The following is a 6,456-nucleotide window of genomic DNA, read 5'->3' as shown; positions in this document are numbered from 1 at the left end:
ATATTGTACTGTGTGACTTCTTAATATAAAAATCTGCTCCTGCTTGAAAAAAAAATACAATTGCAATATTAAGCAGCAGAACTGTGATTATTTTAGGTGGAGTCATCTAATAGATTTACATAATTACATGTTAGTCAGTGTCAATAAAATAACTGGCTGTTAATTTTATGTTTTCTTTCAAAGAGCCATACAGATAGTTCTCTGGTACAGCCTTTCTGTACTGTGGCACCCTAGTGTGCCTTCTGGCTACCTCAGGGGTGCCTCAAAATGTTGTTGTAGTGGGACTGTGATGTGAAGAGGGAATAAAGACTGAGGTGAAGGGGGCTCCTGATGTAAAGGGGGACTCTGATATGAAAGGGGGGCTCCTGATGCAAAGGGTGTCTCTGATGTGAAGGGAGGATCTTGATTTGAAGGGGGCACTTCGATGTGAAGGGGGAAACCCATTTTTTTGTGTGTTTATGCATGGGATCCCCCTTAAAATACATGACATTTTAGACTGGGGTGCCTTGAGATTTTGCATACTTTTACAGGGAGTCATGACTGAAAAAAGGTTGAGAAATGCTGCTCTTAATTTGCAAAATATCAACTGATATTGTATGCAATCAAAGTGGACTTTGTATTTGGTTACAGAAATTATTTTTACAGTTTACAGTAATTAATGGCTTCTGTCTTACAGTCCTACCTTTTGTATTTGCTAATCAACGCAGTACACAACCTTTAACATTAATTTGACAAAAAAATTACAAAATACTATGTTTATTTAAGATGGTCAGTTTGTTTTGGTTAGAAGAGAAGCGAAGAGAAGAAAAAAATGTCAATGCTTATAACATAGTTTGAGTATCTTCTAAAATGTTTATTTCTTCTTACTAAGAAGGCAGGTTGACTATTCATGGAACTACCCAGGCCCACTAGAGATAACATTTACCAGTAATAAATAGTTTACACATAGGGGAAGAAAGGAGTTACGCTATCAATAACAGTTGTGTAGACTAGTCTCCTGTGTTTCAACAATCATATTCAAAAAGCAAAATTCCCCTAAATTGAGAAATCCCAAGGTTGGAGCTGTCTAATAATTAAGTAAAACAGAAAAATATATATAACATATATAACAATGTTTAATGAATTAGAAAAATTATGCACAACATGTAGAATCACCTGCTAACAAAACATCTAAAATCAATTAAAATTGAAAACCGGCCTCCCTGGTATAACCCAGTTCAAAGTAGTGAGGGTGATGATTTGTTAACCACCTAAGTGGCAGGAAGTCATTGATACAGACACAAGTGCTGTGTTTGCAAAAACAGATACAATAGTATCAAAAAGTTACTCACTTCTGATGTAGCTCAATTGCAAGGCAGTCCCTGTGAGATTAGGTGTCAAATATAGATAAGTTGTTTCAGTGGAGTCTGTCTCGATGGTTGATTTAAAGCTCCAAAGGGTTATCTCCTTACAATGTTGTATAAACACACCGTGTCTGCTGTAATTCGTCTGAACTGACACTGACCCGTGGAGTTGAAAGCACTTCTCGATCCGTGAAGGGGTTGGAGGATTTCATCCAGCAAGTGCGGCCGCACAGACAAATAAGGGTGGGTGAAATCCCATAGATAATGTATCTCGATCACATCGGAACCGAGATCTGTCAGTGTTCCAACAACATGAGCAAGCGTATTTCACTCAATTTGGGCGTCCGGCTGCAGGGTCCACTGCTGCTGCACTGTAATTTTGCCCAAACAGGCTCAGTTTGGTCATATCACATATTCAGAACATCATCATTCACCCAACGGTGTATGAAAGGTAAATACTGGGCATACAGGGAGGTCAGAAGACACGTTCTCCCTAACGCGTTTCCCCCGACCAATGGGGCTTCTTCAGAGGGACGTGTAGTCAGTGTCTTGCGGAGGTGAATCATATAGCTCCTTAATGAGAGCTTAATGAGGTCCAGATTTTCAAAGTAGTTAGTGAGCCATTATTGAATTGAAGCCGCCTCGTGGTTTCATAAAGAATTTGTTGTACGGGCGCCTGTGAAGCCCTATATATGTACCCCGGTCCACCGTCAATCGTCATGTATATTCATTTAGGAGATATTCATTCAGAAGATAAACCTTAACCTTAATAAATGATTGCATGCATGGGATAAAGTAATGCTAATTTCCAACACTGTCTGTCAGTGTGTAGCTCCCTGAACACAACACACCGGCGGACTTGTTGGAAAATGAGTTAATAGAGGAGGTATTCTATCATAAATCGTCTTCAATCTGCAATACATACTCGATCAAATCTAGTCATACAATAAAGAACATTCAGAGTCCCCTGTATGATAACATATCTATAAAGGGGCACTCTAAGAGGGATCACCCTAGATCTATAGCCATAAGTTTAATCGAACATGATTATATACAGTTGAACACATATATAGTCCCATGCGTGGTCTAGATAAATGGTCAGAACCAGAAAGTTAATCTTACTTTAATCTGATTCCAACTAACGTATTGAACCTAGAGGTAACAAGTATATGATATGGTGAAAGTGTATACACATAAGGAAGCCCTGGTGCCTCATAGGACTCCGTCTGGTGGATCCACCTACACTCTCTCTGTAAGACAAGCTTGTCCCAATCACCCCCCCGTCTGTGTTGGTGGATTCTATCCAGTGCAAAAAAGCGAAGTCTGTCGGTTCGTCCATTGTGTGTGTTCACAAAGTGTCTTACTATTGGTGATCTCAGATCTCGGGCCGATATATCGGCCAGATGATCTGAGATCCTGTTCTTGAGCATACGTTTAGTTTTACCCACGTAATACATGTCACAACTACACAACATTAGGTAAATCACCCCCTTTGTCTCACAGTTTACAAAGTGGCGAGCCTTAAACCGTTTCCCCGAGGGGTAATTACTTCTGTCCCGGTTTGGACGAACCGACAGAATTTGCACTTCTGACACTGGAAGGTACCCTTATATTTACAACAGATGCCATTGCTATTGACAAACTCACTGTTTGTGAGTTTGTCTTTCAAAGACGGGCAACGTCGGTATGTAATGGTAGGTTTGGTGTTGAAAAACGTAGAGATTCTGCCGTCTCTGGTCAGGCAATGCCAGTGTTTTTCAAGAATCCTTGATATCTCACTGTGTTGGCTATTAAAGGTCAATATCAATCTCACCAAAGGGTCTTCCTTTTCATTAGATCTAAATTTGGATAAATTTTTATCCTTGCTTTTATTTTTAGTTACAAACACTTCAAGTCCACCCTTGGCTCGTTGATATGATTTTTACAGTATTTTGTTGGTATAGCCCAGGGGTCAGCTAGCCGGTGGGCGGAGCCTCTGGCCGCCCCGTCGTGATTGGACGGCGGCGGACCGTAGTGTGCGGCCGCCGGATACCTTACACCGGCGCCCGCAACTTCCCCACAGGGTCACCGCTGCCGCCCCGAGGCCGGGCCTCGGTGGCCTTGTGGGAAATCCGGGCCTGCGTGCCAGCCGATGTGGCCTCGCGTGCCAAGCCGGGCACGTGTGCCGGGGGTTGCCGACCCCTGGTATAGCCCCTCGCCCGCAGCCTCATCCTCAAGCTCTGAGCATCCCTTTCGAAGTCGGCATCGATGGTGCAGTTCCTCCTAATTCTTAGGTACTGGCTGTACGGAATACTATTTTTCAGGCATTGAGGATGGGCGCTACTTGCCTCAAGGATGGGAGTGCCCGCCGTATATTTTCTAAAAAGACTGGTGTACAGGATACCCCCACTATCCTTGCACATCAGAATGTCCAGGAACGGTAATCTATTAAGATCAGCAGTCATAGTGAATTTCAAATTATAGGTATTAAAATTCAGAATGTCAACGAAGTCTTTCAACAAATCTTCCCCCCCGTCCAGAACATTAGGATGTAATCTATGTACCTGTGCCAGGACAACACATGGCACGGGTGCATAGATAAGTCCTCCCTGTCCCATCCACCTAGATATAAATTGGCGTAAGAGGGTGCACACTTAGTTCCCATAGCTGTGCCCTGTTTTTGTAAATAGTACTGGTTGTCAAAAAGGAAGGCAAAACAAACTCAAGAAGTCTTAGAAAGAAGGCATTATGCATATTTTCAGTGATCCCCAAAGTGGCTAGAAATCTTCCGGTCGTCTCCAGTCCCATGGAATGTGGAATGGATGAGTAAAGAGCCTCAACATCCAACCCTACCAGAAGAGTGTCCGGAGGCAATTCTAGATCCTGGATTAAGGAGATTAGATGTGGAGTGTCTCTAACATATGAGGTCAGGGATTCAACATGGGGCTTGAGGAAATGATCTATGTAGGAGCTCACATTCTCAGTCAATGACCCACACCCTGAGACTATGGGTCTCCCAGGGGGTTTCACTGACGATTTATTAATTTTTGGAAGGGCATAAAGGACTTGAGTTCTAGGGAATGGGACTTTTAAAAAGTTCAATGTATCCCTATCTATAAGGCCCAACTCAAAGGCTTCTTCCAATATGTTCTCTAGGACTGTTTGGAAGGATCCAATTAGTGATGCTTCTATACGTTGGTACCAAGTTTTATTATCTAGGATCTTCCTGACCATTTCTGTATATTATTCGTTAGTCATAATCACCACGTTTCCGCCCTTGTCTGCCGGTTTAATCACTATTTTTTTATTGCTTTTAAGATCTTCCAGAGCATCTCTTTCTGAGGGGGTGAGATTATCCTCCTTGATTCTAATGGGCAAAGCCGCCATAACATCCTCACTCATCCTTTTCACAAAATTCCAGATGTTAATATTTTGAGACAAGGGCGGAAACGTTTTTGATTTGCGTTTAAACGGTCGTTTAGTGGAGGGGGCAAATTCTACTTCATTCTCTTCTTCATCTGAGATATGACCCTCCTCCCAAAGCTCTTGTAAATCTCTAAGTGCCCTATAATCTTTTCTGGAAAAGTCGTTCCAATCGCTGAGAATACCCCCCAGAGGTAAGTTTTCCTTATCATGTGTTTGCTTCAGTAGAAGCCTACGTGCAAAGAGATTGACATCCTTAATGATTTCAAATCTATCCGGTGATGCCTCCGGACAGAAAGTTAATCCTTTTGAGATCAGTCCTAATTGTACCTCAGTGAATGTATATGGGCTTAAATTAATAACCTGTAAATTGTTATTCATTGGGGACGCTTGAGAAGGTATTGATCCATAATTGTTTTTTTATGTGTTGATTAAGCCTAAGGGGGGTCCCTGTATTTTTTTCTTTTCTCTCCCCTAGGTGTGGGGCCCCCTCCTTTGAAGTGGGTGGGGGTCCCATCTCTCCTAAAAAAGTTTCTTCCAGTCTAATTGTGCGTTGCAGCATCCCTCTATTTCGAGTATCCGTCCCGGGGTTATCAGAGTTAGGAATGTACTTGCCCTGTCGTGCTTTGGAGTCCTTCCAAGTGGCTCCATTCCTATTTGTTTTCTTCTGTGAGTGCGTGTTATATTTCCATTGACGGGGGGTTGCGATTTCCTCAGAGGAGGACAAACAGGATTCCGTTCCCTCTGATTGGGTGTGTCCCCCCCCCCCATCCCCCCTTCTCCTGCTTTTGTGTATTGCCTCCGCATTTAGGGCTTTATTTCTACTCCAATTTTTGTGTTGTCCCCATCTATATGCTGTACCTCCTGCATAAGCATTCCTATCTCTTTCAAATTTAGAGTCCTTAACACTCACTAAATCTCTGTTATAGGATTCTACCTGTAAATTTAGATCCGCTACAACATTGTCGAAGTCCTCGTAGTATCTGAAGGTTTCAAATTCAGTGCCTAGGGTATCGAGAAGTGCATCAGCTTCTTTTAATTCCCCGGTATAGTAGTCGATAAGCATTGTTAACATGTATATTGAAGTTGTATTCCCATTGTTTTTTGAAATCCTCAGACACATTTTTTATATTGGGAAAAATCTGTGGTCTTAGTGCCTGAGGACAAATCTCATGTTCCACGTATCTCTCCAAATATATTTTGTTCCAATATAACCTCGATTTCTGTTCGTAGGCCTTTTTTAGTTTAAATTTTGTGTCCCTAAAGTTACGTTCTATGGTCTTTTTATTGTGATCTTCTCCTAGATCTTTTCTAACCTTCTGAACCATAACATCCCACTCAAACATAGTGCTTCCAGTAGGTGCGTACTCCTCAAATTAAGAGACTCAAGTCTCTCAAACAATAAAAATGTTAACACATAGGGGAAGAAAGGAGTTACGCTATCAATAACAGTTGTGTAGACTAGTCTCCTGGGTTTCAATAATCATATTCAAAAAGCAAAATCCTTTGTAAACTGCGAGACAAAGGGGGTGATTTACCTAATGTTGTGTACTTGTGACATGTATTACGTGGGTAAACTAAACGTATGCTCAAGAACAGGATCTCAGATCATCTGGCCGATATATCGGCCCGAGATCTGAGATCACCAATAGTAAGACACTTTGTGAACACACACAATGGACGAACCGACAGACTTCGCTTTTTTGCACTG

The sequence above is a fragment of the Nanorana parkeri genome, unplaced genomic scaffold, assembly GCF_000935625.1.
Source record: "Nanorana parkeri isolate BGI_ZX_2015 unplaced genomic scaffold, ASM93562v1 scaffold2198, whole genome shotgun sequence".
Lineage (NCBI taxonomy): Eukaryota > Metazoa > Chordata > Amphibia > Anura > Dicroglossidae > Nanorana > Nanorana parkeri.
Note: the sequence above shows the minus strand (reverse complement) of the source record.